The sequence below is a fragment of the Xiphias gladius genome, chromosome 22, assembly GCF_016859285.1.
Source record: "Xiphias gladius isolate SHS-SW01 ecotype Sanya breed wild chromosome 22, ASM1685928v1, whole genome shotgun sequence".
Lineage (NCBI taxonomy): Eukaryota > Metazoa > Chordata > Actinopteri > Istiophoriformes > Xiphiidae > Xiphias > Xiphias gladius.
The window spans coordinates 26820426-26839630 of NC_053421.1; the positions used below are offsets into that span (position 1 = coordinate 26820426).

Consider the following 19205-nt stretch of genomic DNA (forward strand, 5'->3'; position numbering starts at 1 on the left):
CAAAGTCTTGGGTGAAACAATCAGGCTGTAAATAAGCCAAAAGTTTAGTTAGGAGGTAAAACCAAAAGTCAGCACACCTGAAATGTGTAACACTAACTCTAAATGCACAGGGGAAAAAACAATGCACTATGATACTACAAGATTTCAAGGTTGAAGCAGGAAGTCCGTCTGTAAAACTATATGGATGTTCACTATGGAGAGCTTGGATGACAATTTTACTTTTTAAAAATGATTGTCTACCCTGTTGGTTTGTTTAAAATCTTTCTTACCATCTGACTGCTCATTCTCGCCCAATCTTACTTCTATTTAGCAATGTCTACATTTTCGCATCAACAATCTTATCGTTACTGAAAGAAATGATTACTATGAACAACAGTCTTATTCCAGTAGTATGAAAATGGAATCTCCCTTTAGCTTGTAAGTCATCTGCAAAGTACTTTGAACTGATCTAATTGGATGATTCGTATAATTGTTAATGGTCTCCATGGTTGTGCGTATTTAACAACTAATAAATCTAGCAGAGGAACTGGGGAGTGTGTGCTCCTCTGTCGTCCACCAAATGCCAACAACCCAGTAATCATCTGGTAACCAGAACACACTCCTGCCCTTTCTCCACTTAGCTGTCTATTAAAAGGAAAACATGTGGCCTAGTGTCTTGTTTCAGGGAAAGTGAAAACACACACTCGCTGCGGTACAGTCAAGCAGAGGAGTCAGGCATGTTGAGACTCTTGTGCCTTTTCCCTTCCTTTGTACCACATTCCCTCACCCGACATTGCCACATGGGGTAGGGTAAATGCCTTAACCCCTCCCTACTATCACCAGGCAGGGCCCCCCCTCCCTTGACACTCACTCAAGAAATTCAATCAGTATTCAGGTCATGCCACAGGGACGCCCCTCTTAACACATGACCTCTGACCCCTGCAGGATTCTCCTTACAGAGTGTGACGGGGATTTGTCTGTGTCTGACACTAACAAAGTCCTCGTGTTGAGGGGAGGAGCGTGGCCTGACCCTGTCCACCTCCGACACAATAAATCCAGCTGAGGAGTTCAAGGTGGCCTGACCTGAATCTGACCCCATCTCTGGAAAAACGGCTACAAGTTCTCGCTGAGCCCCCCCTCCCCAGAGCTAAAGGGAGAAACAGAGGATCTGCTCGTGTTTCGTGGGCAACGCCAGTATGCAAACCAACACATTTATTCACTCGTATTTCACTTCACCCAACTCTTGACATCCAAACAGTTGCGAAGCCTTGTTTCTGTCATGGTAAATGCATGGGGGGGCAGAATTAGCATTGGGTAATTACACTGGGGAAAGATCCAGACTCCAAGGAGAGAGCTATAACCCATAATTACCCCCGCCAAGGAGGTTATGTTTTCACCCGTGTTTGTCTGTTGGTTTTTTTGTTTGTTGGTTTATTTGTTTGTTAGCAGGATTACGCAAAAAGTACTGAACCGATTTGCACCAAACCTGGTGGGGGGGATTGGGCATGGACCAGGGAAGAACCCATTAAATTTTGGTACGAATCCGGCTAAAGGAGCAGATCTAGAATTCTTTTTTATCACTTTCCTTAATATTGCAAGAAGGGGCATTTTTCACCTTGGCGTAGGTATGCGCTCTACTGAGTGCTAGTGTAGTTCCATTGTTGCCATTGTGCTCCCTATGCAATTGACAGTTAGTCTATGATATTGGAGATAAATGTCGGAATTCAGGCTGTTAGTTTAACTGATGGTGCATTCAGTATGATAATAACCACGGTCTTGCACACAGTGAATCTGATGAGCAGTCCCGCAATAGCTCCTCACCACTTTCCCCAACCTCCATGGGGTATTATCATGCTAATCTATAAGAGAAGAAGAAAAAAATATATTTCAGTGAATAAGGAAACATAATAGGAAGCGGGGGCCTCTGGAACCACAAGGAGACAAAAGAGGGTATATTCACCAAGCTCCGCCTGAGCAAAGCAGGGGTGACAAATGGACACAGACATTGTGCTTGCTGGTTAATTAAAAGAACATAGCCTAATTAAATAGATCTTCGTAGTGAATGGACTGCCTTGACACAGCAACTGACCTGTGTCTCCCACACATGTTGGGCACAGAGCAGTCAGTCTCTCTCTTTTTTTTAAGCATTTAATTTTCACATCAGAGCAGCTTCGACTGACAAGCAGCAAACAGAAATGGAGCACGGTGCAGTAAGTGTGCCAGATCATGGTGGGGGTGCTGGTGCTTGTTAAATGACTCATGATTTCCATTTGAAGATCAACAAAACTTTCTTCGATTTGATTAGATGTAATTGCACATCTCTTGCACAAGGCCTTTTCTCATATATATATATATATATATTTGTGTCCAAGTATTCTGTAAGTAAAGTTATGGAATTTGTTCATGGACAGTCAGGGTTTCATCATTCAATGATGCTAATGTAGAGGTTATTTGAAACGTAGGCCTGGATATACACAGACTGTGGTGATGGCTGAGAGCAATAGTCACTTTAACTTGAATTCAGGTATTTGACTATAACTTGAATAATGACACTATACTTTAACGCTTTCATGCCAATAAAGCAAGTATTTGAAATTAAATAGCTGATGCTTGTAAGTATATAAAAGCCTGACCTAGTGCTGGAAGATACAAAGACCATACTGTTACCGAAACTGGGAGTCACCAACTGGCTTCCTTTGTGAAACTTGGTGGGTTCAGGTTTTCCCCAACTGCTTTTAATAACAAAAAGGCATATAACATAATGTGTTCTAAGCCCATTTAATATTTCTGCACCACCTTATAGAAGATCATGCCATATATTCAAAACTTGTAGATTCAGAGAGACTTGATGACATTTAAAATATGTTTTAATTTTTTTAAGAAAACTTGGCTATATATATTTGTCATTGTTATGATGATATTCGGTCATATTGTCATGCCCTGAAGTTGTATGTGTGCTCATAAACCTATTTTTTCAGTGGTCTGTAATACACATGAATGAGTTTTTGCTAGGCCAGGCACAAACCGGATTCAGTACAGCATTCAATTTGAAGAGCATGGTTAAACCTACAGTAGCTGGATTTTGCAGCACGATGGGTCACTCAGCAAAAAAGCTGGTCCTGGCAAAATGTTTGAAACAGAAGAAAATCAGTCTTGGACCCTCATTTGGACAGTGTTTTCCTTTGATGTCATTGCACCATGGATAACTCATTTTTATAATATCTACATGCACCGCAGGCAAGTTACGGCTCCAGGCTGCTGCTGGCTTATTTGGAGGGCAATTAGCCAAATTTAATCAGGCTGTGATGTTGTGGAAAGGACAAGAGATTGTCCATAGAGTGGGAAGGTGGCAACTAATCAAATTAGGTAATTGACATAGTTTAATGTTTATAAATGGAATGATTGTAGTGACGTTTAGAAAGGTGTGTAGCAAATACTTATTTGCAACTACAACATTGGTTAAGCAAATATGTGCAAGGGTCCACACTAGGTGACTCTTTAGTAGCTTGTAGTATTGTGCTTATTTTACTGCTTACCTTGCAAGCATCAAGATGCAGGAGAAAATGACTGCTGTCATGATAACTTTGCAAAGTTGTAAAATCCTGCCTCAAAGGAATACAACCAGCTGTGCAATGTCTCTGTGTCAGATAGCCTCCAAACTGGACTTCCTGACATTTCATCCTATCGGTACCTGCAGCAACAGGCACAAACCAGTGCAGACTGTCTGTGTTTTGCTGGAGAGCTACTGTGAGCCTCCGACAAGGCCCAAGAGTGAAAGTGTGAGTGTGCTGCCCCCTCATTCCTTTCAGCCAGCCGCCTGTCATTTTCGTGACATTAAAACAACAGCGTGGTTTGGTGGTGGGTGCTTTGTTTACCCTGAATTGGTTTGCATGCCGCCAGTCATCAAAAACTGCCCCCCGGGGAGAGACTGTGGAGGCAGGGAGTACAAGCAGGAAAGCAATGAAGAGAGATCAAACAGCCGATGAGGATTCATTCGCTGGACCAGGAAAGTGGCTTGTGTGACTGAGTAGGAGGTGTTTTGTTGTGTTTGTGTCTCTCTCTTGGCGGAAATAAGTTTACAACACAGAGTAAATTAATGAATGTTTGTTCAGCCTCAAGCAGTCATCCACATCACGGCAGGCAAACACACACACAAAACACACGCAGGGCTGCACAATTATGGCTAAAATTATCCTCAGCGATTACTCTGAGATTGTCCTCATGTTTGGAGGATCACAGTTTGACTCTAATCCAATTTTCTGACAAGCAACTTGACCCTTTTCATCTACAGCAGATGTTAGACGTACAATAACATGCTTCAAAACTGCCAATACTGATGATATTAAATGTGGAAACATCACAAAATAAAGACAGACCTACATATCCATACGTGCACTCTGGTTCTGAATCTCTAGGAAACTTGTGCTTTGACTTTGATTTATGGTGTTGCATTTTTATGACTTCCATCTGCTGTCTTACTGAGACCATTCAATATAACATTTATCAAAATCAATCATGACAAAGGCAGGGCTCCAGACTAACCTGTCACACTGGTTGCATTGGTGTGCCTAAATTTTTCCATTTACGGGCACCCAAAATTTTTCACCGCAATTTTGATCGCCACAATAAAACATTTTACACCTTTTTGGGCTGTTTTTATCATATCTGAGCCACAGAAATTGAACAAACCAATACTTTTACTTTTACACTAACTACATTTGGATGCTTATACTTATGTACTTTTACTTAAAGAAGTTTTTTCATGCATGACTTTTACATGTAATGGAGTATTTTTAAATTGCTGTATTGGTACTTTCACTTAATTGAAAGATCTGAATAGGTTTTTCACAGAATGCAGATGGGGGAGAAAAAAAAAAAAAAAAAAACTACACACACACACACAGACAGACCTGCTAAATGTCATGCGTAACCAATGAAAATGTTTAGTTGCATGTGCAACCAAAAAATCTGGAGGCCTGAAAGGTCAGTTTCATTTTTCTCAAATTAATCATTTTTAAAACATTAGATATACGAGAAACTGTCAAGTTGAGGTTACAGCTTGTTTACAACACGTTTCACTGACCATAAGGTGTTTTACATGTGTTAGCTTTAGTGCTGGAACAATTACTAAATTAGTAAACTAGTCTATAGACATGGAATAAGTCATTAGTCATTTATCATTCCCTTGTCTCATCTTCTCAAATGTGAAGATTTGCTGTTTTTCTATTATTTCTATCATGGTAAATCAAATACCATAGGATTTTGGTGTGTTGGTTTGAAGTTGGCTTCTCAGACCATTCAATGGATATTTTAAACTATTTTCGACAGTATAAATTAAAATACCAATTGAAAAACAATGACTGATGATCTCAATGGAGTTATAAGACAATAACTGGTTGCTGTCCTAGTTAGCCTTATGCTACACATGGTGCGTTTACTGTTGTATTATTTACATTTCACGGTCCGACGTGTTATGTTATTTGTTCACTTTAGAGGTAAATTAACCAATTAGTTGATAATGAGAAGATTTGATACTAAATTAATTATTTAAGTAATTTTTAAAACAAAAATGCCAGAACTGTATTGCTACGAGTTTGAATTTGAACATTTGCTGGTTTCCTTAGTCTTCTATGATATTCAACCGAATATCTTGGGGTTTTGGACTGTTGTGCTGGGCAATTATCAGCATTACATATTTTTACCTTTTATAGAGCAAACAAATAATCAATTTGTCAAGAAAAATTACTAGCAATTTAGTCAGTAATATAGTATAAAATATATATATAAAAATCCTGTGTCAGATGTGTTGGGGTGTGTATACTGTACACACGGACACATCATCATCATCATCATTATCATTATTGATAATACATGTATATATACACACACACACACACACACAAAACACACACACACACACATACACACACACACACACACACACACACACACACACACACACACACACACACACACACACACACATATTGATCTGGAAGAAAAAGGTTTTATTTATTAAAGCACTATTTTAAAATTCCAATAATATTTCTATGCATCAATGCTGAACTGTTCCAAGAGAGACTCATGATTCATCTATGAAGAATCAATTATTTCCTGACCAAGACCATGCAAGCTGTCCCCCACTCACACACACAGACCCAGCTGCAAGGGTGAGTCAACACATGGTTAATTAACTCACACACACACACACACACACACACACACACACACTCACAGACGCACACGCACACTCTTGGAATGGGAAGAGTTCAGGGCAGTGGAGGGGAGGAGGAGGTGTGTTTTACTCACCCTGGACCGTTGCCCAGTTTGGATTCATATGACACCAACTGACACCCCCCCCCCCCGATAAACCCCGGCGTGCTCCTCCTCAAAGACCGGTTTAAAAATAGCCTCGATTCGATGGAAATGAGGCCGGAGTTCTTAGAAACGGAGGAAAATGACCAAGCTAAGTGTAGGCAAGCAGACTTATCTTACACCATGTCCAAGCCAAATATTCACTGCACATATGGCAACAACTAAAATATACACAAAAAATAGCGTGAGAGCTAAAGTATCCACCGCCGAATGCTTGCACAGAGGTAAAACACTTCATACACGTACACGCACAGGGATTCAGTTAAACCTTAAAAGAAAAAGCATTGCACATTCTAAATTTAACAGATTCCAGATTTAAGCACGGGGATATGCAGAGTGTTGTTTGTGGAAAATCAGCCACAATTCCTATCTGCAGAGCACAGGGTGCATGCATAAGAAATCGGATAAAGAGCCTGAGGGAAAAGGAGAGCTAGGAATCCAATCCGAGTTTCGTAAACCATCAATGAACCTTTCACCTAAAATTAGTGCTTGCAGAGTTTAACTTCGTGCTGTCCATTCAAAGTACGTACTGTGCAACGGGACTTGACCAACTTTTCAAGGAACAAGGTCAAACAGCTCTGCTATTTTTGGAAAGTTTGGAAATTAAATGCAGTTAGTGCTGAGAGGAGAGCCCATTTCATTTTCAAAAGACGTCTGATAACTCTCTGGGGGGAAAAAAGAAAAACAGCAAATTTTCTCTGAACACTTAAATAAATTTAATATGTGAATACCTGTCACCTTCTGAGCGCGTGCAGAGCAGGAATGGGATATGATGGGGCATTACTGTGTGAAAGCAGCAGCTTTGGATGAAGAAGACAGAAAAAAAAAAGGGCTTATCTTAGGTTTTTAATTTCCTGCTTCATTTCACGTTTCAGGACCATAAAAATTCTCATTTCGAAAAAACTGCAATAAGCAACAATGAGACATGTTCATAACTCAGAATTACTTCTATAGTAACTAAGCGGCAGACCCCCCCCCCCCAATGCAGTCAGCCTAATTGCTTTAGCCAAGATGTGACAAGCCAGACAATTGCTGTGCAACAGATTATCAAAAGACAAACCAGGAAAAAATAAAAAATAAAGAACTATCAGATATTCAATCCTTCAGCCTCACTCTGCCAAAAACTCTTGACCCACATTTCTTTGCTCTGAAGCCTCAGGAATGAAGTGTACTTTTCCAGCAACAACAATCTGCACACTTCCCTACAAGTCTTAGTATGTGTTCAGTGCAGTTCTGCTGGATTTCACCCCCCAAACACATAACAATACAATAAACAGCGATTCCAAACATTTAGACACACAATCAATTCAGTCATTGGCAACCCTCTCAGATGTCAAGATTTACTTGCTTTTTTTCTATTTTCACTGCAAACTGGATACATTTGCGTTTTTTTTGGAATACAGGCTGGAACATTGGTTAAACTAGGGCAATAATGGTTATTTTCATTGCTGATTAACTGATCTATAAAATGTCAAAAAAAATGATGAAAACTGCCAGTCAAGATTTCCTAAAGCCCAAGGTGACGTCTTTAAATTCTTTGTTTTTTCCGAACAGCAAACCAAAACTCAAACACATTTAGTTTACATAACACAAGGAAAGGCAGCATTTCATCCCAATTGAGAAGGTGGAATTTATTCTTATTTATTTTTTTGCATTCATGCTTGGAAAAAAGGACACAAAACGATTAAATTAATCGTACTTAAAAATAGTTGCCAGATCAATTTTCAGTCGCGTAATCTATGAAATAGACAAACTGCTTCAGCTATCAGTCAAACAAAACATTTTTAAGACAGCCCTGTAGGCTGGAAACTTGTGATAGACGTGTCATTTGAAATTTCATAGACTAAACAGTGAATCAAAAAGTAAATGACCTATCAATTAATAATGAAAATAATCATTACTTGCTGCTCTAATTCTAGTCTAAACTTCGACAGATCTTTCAGTGTCACAACTTGACTGCTGTTCATTCACTCACCAATTTCAGTCTCTCTACAGACACACTTCACGAGATTACCTGCAGTCAAATGACATAAAAAAAATGTTCTTATCTTAAAATTGCACAAAGCAGGAGCTTAGGCCTGCAGCTGACTCCTAAATAAAACCTAAATTTAACAGTCTGCCAGGGAAGTCTGTCCAACTCGCTTTAGTTTAAACAGCTACTAACAGACTAACAAACAGTCAAAAAACCCAACTCTACCAAAAATAGACACGTCTAACAACAGATTCTCAGGCATTATCAGCCAATTTAAATGAAGCCAACCTGTTTTTTCATCATGCTTGGATCAGCCTTGTTTTCTCTTAATTTCATCATTCCATCACTTGTGAGATTTCAATCTGTGACACCAAAGGCTGGATGTGTGTTTTACTAATAATAAGAAGCTCAACATGTCACGTCAGGACAAAGGTTCTCAGTAAGAAATAAATAAAAAATAATTTTTATTTATTTATTTATTTAATTATTTTAAGTTTTTTTTTTTCCCCCAACTGACCCTTATTGTTTTTGGACGAAGACATATTCCAATTCAAGGCATGTGTCAGTATAAACTTTTGGTGCTGAAAACAAAACAAATGTCTGCTGTGCCAAATGTTCTTGTTAAGACTGCACACCAAATCAGGGAGAGGTGGTGAGAGGCCCAGGGTGTCCAGTAGGTTTTTCCAGGGAAAATAACCTCTGGCACAAAGATGGATGTTACAATTCCTCCAGCAACAACAGCCACTTGTTTGGAGGAAATACGAGAACGACTGGGCTGTCTGTAAAAGCTGTGATAGCCACCATGGCTGAAAAGGCAAAGAAAATAACTCGACTAACAGAAACGAAAACTTCACAAATTGAAAATCCAAGGGAAAGGACGTTACCGAGCCGCCCACACCACTTGATTGAGAGCCAATCTTTGGGAAACGAAGCACCAAAAATCCACAGCAACAAACACTTGATGAAGACGGAGATGACAGATTGCAATAGAGGTGATATATATATATATATTATATATACACGCACACACACACGCGCGCACACACACAGTATATTGCGATACAGTATTTACATGTGGAGTCAATTGAAATGCAATCCACAAACTGTTTAGATCTGCTGATGCCACTGTCTTGTAAATCCAACATAACTACTAAGCAGCTGCAGATTTGCAACACTGCCCACAACAGACTAATACAAACCGTAGTGGTTATTTGCCTTAATCAAAATTAAACAAACTTGAAATCAAAATGCCACCAATTCACTTTATAATTAACTGTACCCGTCAGTTTCTCTTTGTTCACTTATCCTAGCAAGCAAACAAAGAACAAAGAAATCATGGCTCCTTCTGCGTCTCGTGCTCTGGTAAAAAAAATAAATAAATAATAGACGTGCCCAGGTGCATGCTGGTCCTATACCTGTTTACTTATAGAAAATTTATGTGACTATACTGTAAAATTCTAACAAAAAAGAATCACATTAGCACAATAAAATACTATATCTTAATAAAGCTAATATCTAGAATTATTCAAATACTAAAAGCAGCTAATAGCTCCTACCCAACAAGAAATTTGGCCTGCAAGAGATGACCTTATTAATTCTTGGTACTGACCAATAATAAACCCATAAATCGTAAATTACGGAGTCACATTTATTCAACATATTGAGTAGTTAAATGGAACTTCAGGCATTAGTTTTTTAATAAAGAAAATCAAAGTAAGATCAGGCTCCGTTTCACATTTCTTGGAATCATTAACATAAAATAAATTCATGTGATTAACACCTTTATGGCTCTCATTATCTAACTATCTGTGAGACTTTCTATGGTATCAAGGAGCAGTAGCAAAACTTGTGTAACAGACTGCTGCATCTGAAATGTGTCCTTGTCAAGTGCGTGATTTTCTGCCGACACATCGTTCTTGGCCATGCACTCTTCGTGTTGTAGCCTATGATGTGGTTCTACACTTTGTTTACTAAAGTCAAAGTGTCCCGACGCATCCGAAACAGGAAGTTTTTTTTGGGGGGGGAGGTGGTACCAGGGCTTCCTTGGCTACACCTCACACCCAGCTGCAATTTTTCTCTGTCCGAGTTAGACTGGGCACTCACTAGAGATTACATTGGTAACAACTGCTAAGTAGAACAACAGCAGCTTGACTTCCTCTGGTCAGAATGAGCCTTCACAAAGGACTTTAAGCACACGCTGACTGACAGCGATTGGTTTTGTTGTACTGCTGTCAAGGTTAGATGCAATTCATTGTTGTACTTTCAGGGGCATTAAAGGGGGCGACAACAGTCTACGTGATTAAAGTAGGTCACTGAGGACATTCATAATGTCGACCCCAACCAGATATAAGACGGGGATAGCACCCACAGTATAAACGGTATGGCTCTATTGTCTCACAGTGTATATTATCTTGGGAAAAAAATATATTCAGATGTGAAAAGGTAAACTTTCACAATACCTTCTAATTTATCCAGTACCAGAAAGAAGACCAGGAGATATGGATGTCAGGTGGATGGTTTTTTCACCACTTTCAGCCTGGCTGGCTAATCAATGATGCGGGAGGTCTGCCCTCATTATGAAGGGATTAAGAGATCACTTGGAACAACAAACCAATGTACTTTTGCCATCCCCAAGCCCACCCAACCCAAAGAGTTCAACAATCAATAGCTGGTATGTATGGCCCAAGGCTATTTACAGAGACATTTGTTTCCTTATTTCAGTCGCTTCCTCCCATTAAACACTGAGGCAAGAAGAATTTAATGGATTTAGAGAGAAAGCTATGTTTCTGTCTTCTCCATGGTGGCAAGAGGGAGTGTGTTGTTATGTCTGTATTATCTTAATCTTTTGGTGGTAATATTATGCTCCTGAGCATGAAGGTTTTTAAAATAAACAGGATTGTGAGGACTGTGGGTGACGCGGCTGAATGGGAGTTTTGGAGGAACGCGCTTAGCCATCAGCTAATAATCCTTTAAAACGATGAAAATCCATTGCACATGTGAAGCCACATTAGCTACTTCTTCACATGAAATATGCATGAAAAAGGGCAAGGATTCATTTTTGGATGATTCATTTTCTTTCCTTTCAAGAGAGATCCTTTTTGTTGTGTATGCTGCTTCCAAGCTGCCCGGTGGGTACCACGCACAGCCTGCTAGTCACACAAATCAGTGTGACTGTCTATGATACTTTGTACTGTATAAGGACTCTCTCCTTCGTCTAAAAGGCCACTGATACAGCAGTGAGGGAGTCAAAAGCATGTATCCACAATTATTATGACTCTGATTGCAGCAATTTTTAAACTAAAACCACAAACAAAAACACAGAAACCTCAGTACATGACTTAACATAGAAATGAAACAAAGGAGAATAAAAGCATTGAAAAATATACAGCAATTGAGGTTTTAATTCTTAACAAAGATTCTTTCATGGGACATAAGACCCTCTCTGGTCTAAAAATATAAATTTGAGGCAATTTGCTGACATTGCGTGCTACAGGTTATATTTTCCCCTGTAATTGCTGGACTCCATCCACTGTGCTTCATGAGGCATAACCACACAGTCATCCAGTCTTCCTGCTATGCTGCTTGTGGCCGTGGGGGTTGGCTAGCGGGGCCCATGTCCATGTTCGACAAGGGGTTAACGTTTCTAAAAAACAGCTCAACAAAACCACAGGAAGACAGCCAGTCTGGATGGACGGACCGAAGCCTGTCACTTGTCCAGTTTGTGGGCTGCTGCCTCTTGCCATCTTTTTCTTCTTCTCCCTCTCCTTCCCTCTAGCCTTTCACTGAACTCAAAGCTTTTCCTCCCAAAATTTACAGACTCGTCAGCTTGGCTATAATTACCAGCCCTGCACCAACCACACCAGGACCACAGGAGGGGAGCCACTGCACGCCTGTTTAAGATAAAATGAACTTTATTAATCCAACGGAAGGGGAATTTGCATCGTTACAGCAGCAGCAGGATATAGACGAGGGTATGTATCAAGCATAGTTAAGAGAGAAAAAAGTGTTCACATCATCAGTGTATTTAGATGAGGTGAGTACTGCACACTGTTTACATGAAGAGTAGTATTGCATGTATGTAAAGCAATGGTGGGATAACGTTGCATGTGTTAAAGAAATATTGCACATACTACTGTTCATTGGTCTGACAGCAGCAGGAAGAAAAGACCTGTGGTATCGCTCCTTTGAACACCGCAGGTGGAGCAGCCGGTCACTGAAGAAGCTGCCCAGTGTTGTTAAGAGTCTCATGCAGGGGGGTGGGAGACGTTGTCCCTTAAGGATGAAAGCTTGGCCAAAGTCCTTCTCTCTCCCACAACCTGCACTGTATCCAGGGAGCATCCCAGGGCAGAGCCTGCCCTCTTGACCAGTTTATTTAGTCTCTTCCTGTGTTCTGTTGAGATACTGCTGCTCCAACAGACCACTCCATAACAAATGGATGACGCCACCAGAGTCAAAAGAGGCACAAAAGCATGCTTACAAAAAGAAGCACAATAGTTGCGGAAAATAGAAGAGAGAGAGAGAAAGCTCAGTACCGACCCGGCGCTGCCATGACTAGCTGACACTTGTGCGTGCCGTCATCAATAATTCTGGAATCCAAAGTAATTACCAGCCTGCCAATGATTCAAATCTAATAGCTCCTGATTGGATTGGGGGAGAAAAGGTTGTCAGCACTGAAAACATCCACTGCATTCAGCATTACTTGCAGAAATCCGCAACAGCAATTGAAGAGCAGATGTAACTAAACTGGCGGTGTGCAGGCCAGTGTACCTGGGAGATACAGTGCACTGAATCAGCAAAAAGAGGAGGGGAAACTTTTCTTCCAAGCACAGTAAAGAAGTTGTTTCTGCTCAGTTGGGAGAACGGCTGAATACCATTTAAAAAAAAACAAAAAAAAAACCCAGTCCGGTCAGGACAGTGATGGAGGACCCACTTCAGTCATGCTGCAGAAGGTAGGAGGCAGGTTCGCCTGCTATTCTTAACCTATCCATTTGTAACGCTTGATGCAACATGTTAATGTGATTTCTTACCAGCCGTGGCCAAACAGGGCAAAACCTGGAGGCCAAGGGCCGGTGGTCTCAGCAGATAGCTTGGACCGGCCTGTGCTATGTCAGCCCTGGATTATGGATGACGGGGAGCCTGCAGGGCTGACAGGTAATTATTCACTCCCCAGGGGTCCCACAGCCTTCACTGGACACAACACAACCAGCCAGGGAAGGGTGGGGGTGGGTGAGGGTGGAGGGACACAGCCTTGGAGCTCACATCCTCACAGCCCACCCTCTTCTCCTTTTTACACCATCCCCTTCAAGAAGCGGGGCTCTCATTGGCTGCCCAGTTGCCACGGGTAACCAGCCATTATCAAAATGAAATATGAGGTGCCACAGACCGGTGCCTCTCACAGGTGCAGGGCCAAACAGAGTGCCATATGTCGCGGATGAGGAGCCGAGATTAACTGTTGCTTCCTGAAGCACAGCACTGCTGCCGGCCCATTCTTCAGACATCGGCAGTTGCACTATGCCACCATGTGCTTGAGGTCTGAGACACCTCAGACAAATCGCTGTTGTCGAGGTGCCACAACAACAGCCCATAAAAATATTATCCAATGCTCTCAAGTTCCACTGAGCTTGAAATGGAGGCGAAATAAACGTTGCGCCTCAATTCGGCGACTTAAAGTTTGCCTTGGGATTTAATGTAACGTGTCTTCATGTGTTCTAGTGAAATTCATTTTTTCCACTGACCTATTCAAACTGTTGACTAACTGTGTGTGCACGAGCGTTATATGTAGCTATGTGCAGATATTGAGCACTTTATCTCGGTGATGAAAATGGAAACAGGCCCACTGAACATCCCCCCCCAGGGCCACAGTCCTCAGCCCCCCGGTTAGGAGCCTATTTCAACCATCATTACCCTGAGGACCATTAGGACGATGCCATCTGCACACGCGGGACCCCTCCATTGGGGCCTCTTGTCATTTCAAACTAAAAGAAAGCACCAAAATGGAAATCGGAAATAAAATTATACACTGGGCTAAATGCAACATTAACCATGCCAACTGAGGGACAGACCTATCAGGGCCCGCAAATGAGCGCTGGACGAAGAGCAAGCAATTTTCAGCAGTGACAAGGAAATGAATGCGCTGCGAGTACTTTGCTCTCTCCCACATTTAAAACTGTAACTCACCCATCAGCAGAATATGACTTTCCTAATGGTGTTGTGTAAAAAAAGAAGAGGAAAAATAAGAGAGCTTATTGTTTGTGAGCGTAGGAGACCACCTTGAATTTAGATTTATATGCACCGTATAGAGAATAAGTGGGAGTACAGACAGACCTGCTGGTAGGTATCAGACAGACTCAGGGAACACAGGAGTGTCTCACTTCTCCTGCAGGGCAGCAGCACCTCTCCTTGTAAGCAGAGCAGGAACATGTCAAATAAAATAACCTGAAACCAAATCGCAATGTCCTCTGAGCAGCACAGAGTGCTAAGTCACTGTACAATTGCGCTAGGAAACCGCAAGCCATCAGTGGCCTCCCCATCCTGTGATATCACTGCAGCAGCTGAGGAGAGCGGGGACAAGGCAAAACCAAAGAAAATCAAAAGATCCGACCACATAGTCTCCACTCAAACATCTGACTGGTTGGGCCGCAGAGTGCATGATGTTTCTCCCCCGACAGCCAAAACAAGAGGCAGACTCTACATGAGCAAATGTTGCCTCTGCTGCTCAGTCAGGGCAATGTCATCCTTAAGGTGAACATCATTTTTTTTTTTTTTAATGCCTGCAAAAACCTTTGAAAGGCCGTAGATAGATCAGAGAAAAAACAACAGGCCAGTTTCAGGCAAGAACGCAGACATTATTTTTGCATCAGGCCAAGATAGAAGTAGCAGTGGTGTACCTCATCTCTGTTTGTGCATGGGAGAGATTTTATTTACTGGCAAATGTTGTTATCCTCAACCGAAACTGAACACCCACTGAGGGGAGATGAGAGGGGTAATGCACAACAGGCTGAGACAAATCATAGTCCCATTTCGGCAGAGAATGGCCCAAGAGCAGCTCTGAGCATCTCTCTCACCATAAATAACCACCAGCGGCTCCCCGGGAATCTCATGACAGAAAAACACAGCCATCTAATCTCTTTGTTCGTCGCACAAAGACATCAGAAACCCCGAAGTCCGACGCAGGCTGCTGCCTAAACTGCGTGCAAAAGCACAAACCTGTTAGAACAATGAGCTCATCGTTCCCCCCCCCCCGAGTTTGGCATTAAGACAGAACTGCAGATGAAGTGAGCATGATTTAGCAGGTAAGATCTATGCAAAGTGAAAAGGAAACGTTCCCTTTTTTTTTTGTTTTTTTTTAAGTGTAATCAAACAGTCACGCAAACACAGTCTTCTTTTCCAGGCGACTGCAAGTTCAAATTGATTGGTTAATGTTATCTTCTCGTAAAAGACAGCAAATCCCCTATTATGTGTTGCTTTTTTCGGCACAAACATGTTCTGAGTAAACAAATTTGGCCTTTTTTTTTTTTTTTTTTTTTTATGGCTGGAAAAATGAATCGGAGCATCCAAATTCAATTAAGGGTCTTAGGCAAGATGCCGCTCGCTATCAGCTGCTAATTCCTGATAAGTTGCGGAGGACTCTCGCAGCAACGGTCGACAGAGCGAGAAAACGTGATTCGTGTGTTGCGGGTTTGATGTCCGAGGCATTTAAAACACATATTAGACATCCACGAACTTGTGTCAAAAACCAGATCGCGAGACCCACAAAGGGGGGACTACAAAATGTCCAACAGCTTGCGAAATCAGCGCAACATCAGCTGACACAGACTTGTTATTCATGCTGGGGGGGTTTTGTTTGTTTGTTTGTTTGTTTGTTTGTCTCTCGGTGCAAAAATGACCAGGACTCGAGAACACAGCCGAGAAAAAAAAAAAAAAAGGAGCAAAACAAACGGCTTCTCCGGAGCCCAAATTCAATCTGAGGAGGGCGAATGAACAGCTTAGGTTCACAAAACGCGTCGGGGAAAAAATTGTGTTTGCGTGATTAAAACTGCTGCAAAGATCTGAACGCCCTTTACATGGCGAAATAATCTGTCTGCTGTGGCAAACTTGGAGCATCAGACTCCTAATGAGCAAAGTAAGCGGCGGCGGCGGCGGCGGCGGCATCGCTAAAGTCTCCCAACTAGCAAGCGAACCACTTCTTACCTTAATGTTTCCTTTCGTGCCTCCGCTGTTTGAAAAAAATCAAAAACAAAAACATAAATGAACAAACGCCGGGGTCTTTCAGGGGGAGAGACAGTGTTGCCGGTGCGGAGCGGCGGTAAAGTCGCAGCGAGCGGGACAGGGGTAGTTAGTTTTAGCTAGTTTCTTCTCCGCCAGACGGTTAGTATTCCCAGAGCGCCGGAGCAGCGAAAAGGCGCCCCTCACGACTGTGACAAGACACGAGCCAGACTGAAATCACAACACTTCGGCGGCGACTCGGGCCCCGCCCCGCGCGGCCCAGCTTGACAGGCCCCCCGACCAATCGCGGAGCCGCGCCGGGAACCGTGTCGCCCGCGACTGGCCGGCCTCCCTCCGGCTTCTGGTTTCCGTGCGCGTCGCGCCCCGCCCCCCGCGCGGCTCACTTTGCTCCCAGATGTTGAGTGCCTGAACGGCGGTGGGCCCGTCGTTAAGTCCGGCCGGCCAATCGGGGCGCAGGACCGGGGATTAGAACACAGGCGTAGCTGGACTTCTCGGGAGTTTACGGCATTTAAATGAATGTGAAACGACATTAGCCGAGTTATGATACTGTGTCGCACCATACTGGCGAATGCGTGCTCATTCGGTTTTCTGTACAGCTTTCAGTGCATGTGCTATATGGAAAACTGTATCATAATAGCAACATATCATTTAGTATATTTAGTATATAATTTGCTACAGTACCGACTCACGAGAATACAGTTTCTTTTGTGATATGAGGTCTGGAATTTATGTCCAGTATAGAGAAAAAAAGCTGCTACTAACTCACTATTTTATTTTTATTTTTTTATAATCAGTTAATCACGTTGTCCTGCTGTTGCTTGGATTGTAAGTCATTTGCACATCACTCCGGAAGAAAAAAACTGACAATTGCTCAGTCTATAAAATGTCATAACATTGTGAAAATGCCCATCAAGAGTTCAAGGGTCCCTTAAGCGATTATGCTTGTGTTGAATGCTTCTTTCGTCGGAACAATAGTCCAAAACTCAAAGAGATTCCATTTAGATCAAAATACTAGCAAAAGCTGCAAATCCATGAATTTGAGAAGCTAGACGCAGCAAAATGCTGCCATTTTTGCTTGACAAATGGCTTGCATTTAAATTATTTTTTGTTTCAGTCCTACTCCCGTATACTGTATTTAGTCCACTCCACGCCTATCACTGCGAATCTGTACACAACACGTACAAATAAATATATTTAACGCGTGCACACATCCATTGTTTTCTCTTTCTAATAAACTGTGAAGCTGCTGTGCAAAGAAGGCACCGAACATGCAAACTGCACGTATTATGAATGTCCTGCTAAGAATAAAGGCTGAACATGATTTCAGAAGCGGGGACAAAGTGTACCAACAAGATTTAATCAGCCGGTAATGGTGATGTTTTGTACATTCCCAGAAACACTAACAAGACCCCTGCGCAGAGATGGCAGTGTTGAGGCATTTGGTCTGACTCTGCATCAGTGTTTGATGATAATCTAGTAGATGGCTATGGACTCACTGACTGATTCATCTCTAGCCTAAATCTATTGCATTTCCATTTCAGTCAGTCTGTCTCGTCGGAACGCTCTTGTGTTATACATAAAAGGACAACGGTTCAAGTGGCTCCTGCAGCAATTGTCTTCAGTGGCTATGCAACATTTTCCGTCAGCCACTTTGGCGGTCGTATAAATAAGATGGCCTCCTTCCGGGTCACGCTTGTTCAACAACCTCTTTGGCCTCGAGCAGCAGAAACATGGCTGTGTGTTTTTGGTTAGCTCCGGCTCAACACTGGTAGATTTACTCCATTTGTTTCTTTTTTACCCAGTTTTATCTTAATTTACCCTGTCAATTTTGAGCTGTATTTGTAGGTTTATAGTAGACAGGTGCAAAAAAGACACCTGGTGGCGCAGCAGTTGGCTAACACTTGCTAATGTTGTATTATTTTACTGCCATGAAAAGTTTGAGGAGCAGTTAGTTTTAGGGCTAGTTAATGAGTAAAGTCGAGAGTTGAACAACGGTGATAATTTCTCAAATGGAGAGCTAAAGTAAAAGTCACAGTTTCTAGCAAAACTGTCCCTTTAGCGTCGTCCAGATAGTGGATATTGCCATAGATGGTTTCCTTCAGTGGTCTTAATAAAAAGCGGTTATGCCTTCCTGGGGTTTTCAGGTATCACTTTAAGATAAATTGGCATCTACTCTCGCTCTGGCAAGACAGATATGAAGACTTTGTTATTTCAACCAAGATAAAGAAACATCTGTCATGTTAGCATTCAGCATTTACAGCTCCTATGCAGTTTTGATTCTTTGGAGTCTGTTGAATGCAAACTAAAGAATGTTTTTTTTTAAATCTTGGTTAAAATTATGAGGTTCTCAAATGTCACTGTCCAGCAAACTAGCACATTCCAATTTAGCTTATGCACCAAACACTGCAGTATAATGTTTCAGCTTTTTCGGGAAGACCAATTAAAGAAGCCCTCTGAGCATGCTTTCTGGAAATCATAAATGTAATTGTTGTTTCAGAGTAATCTGCACTGGCCATTTGTCATCTGAATGCAGAGCTCTGGCTCTTTTATGGTGTCCTTTAAAAAATCTTTGGATGAAATTGGAGTTCCATGGCACAGATAAATAAGCTATCAGGCTGTGGTTACTCAGACAATACTTGTTATTCTGTTTAAG

General features: G+C 41.8%; 1 protein-coding gene across 4 annotated transcripts in view; it reads right to left on the minus strand.

The window, feature by feature from the left end:
- Positions 1-16762, minus strand: part of sema6e (sema domain, transmembrane domain (TM), and cytoplasmic domain, (semaphorin) 6E) — a 154727-nt gene extending 137965 nt beyond the window's left edge. For all 4 annotated transcript variants that reach the window (XM_040118198.1, XM_040118197.1, XM_040118195.1 and 1 more), the window contains exon 1: positions 16517-16762. The gene's annotated coding sequence lies outside the window, so the exon portion shown is untranslated. The remainder of the gene's footprint in view (positions 1-16516) is intronic.
- Positions 16763-19205: the final 2443 nt, after the last annotated feature.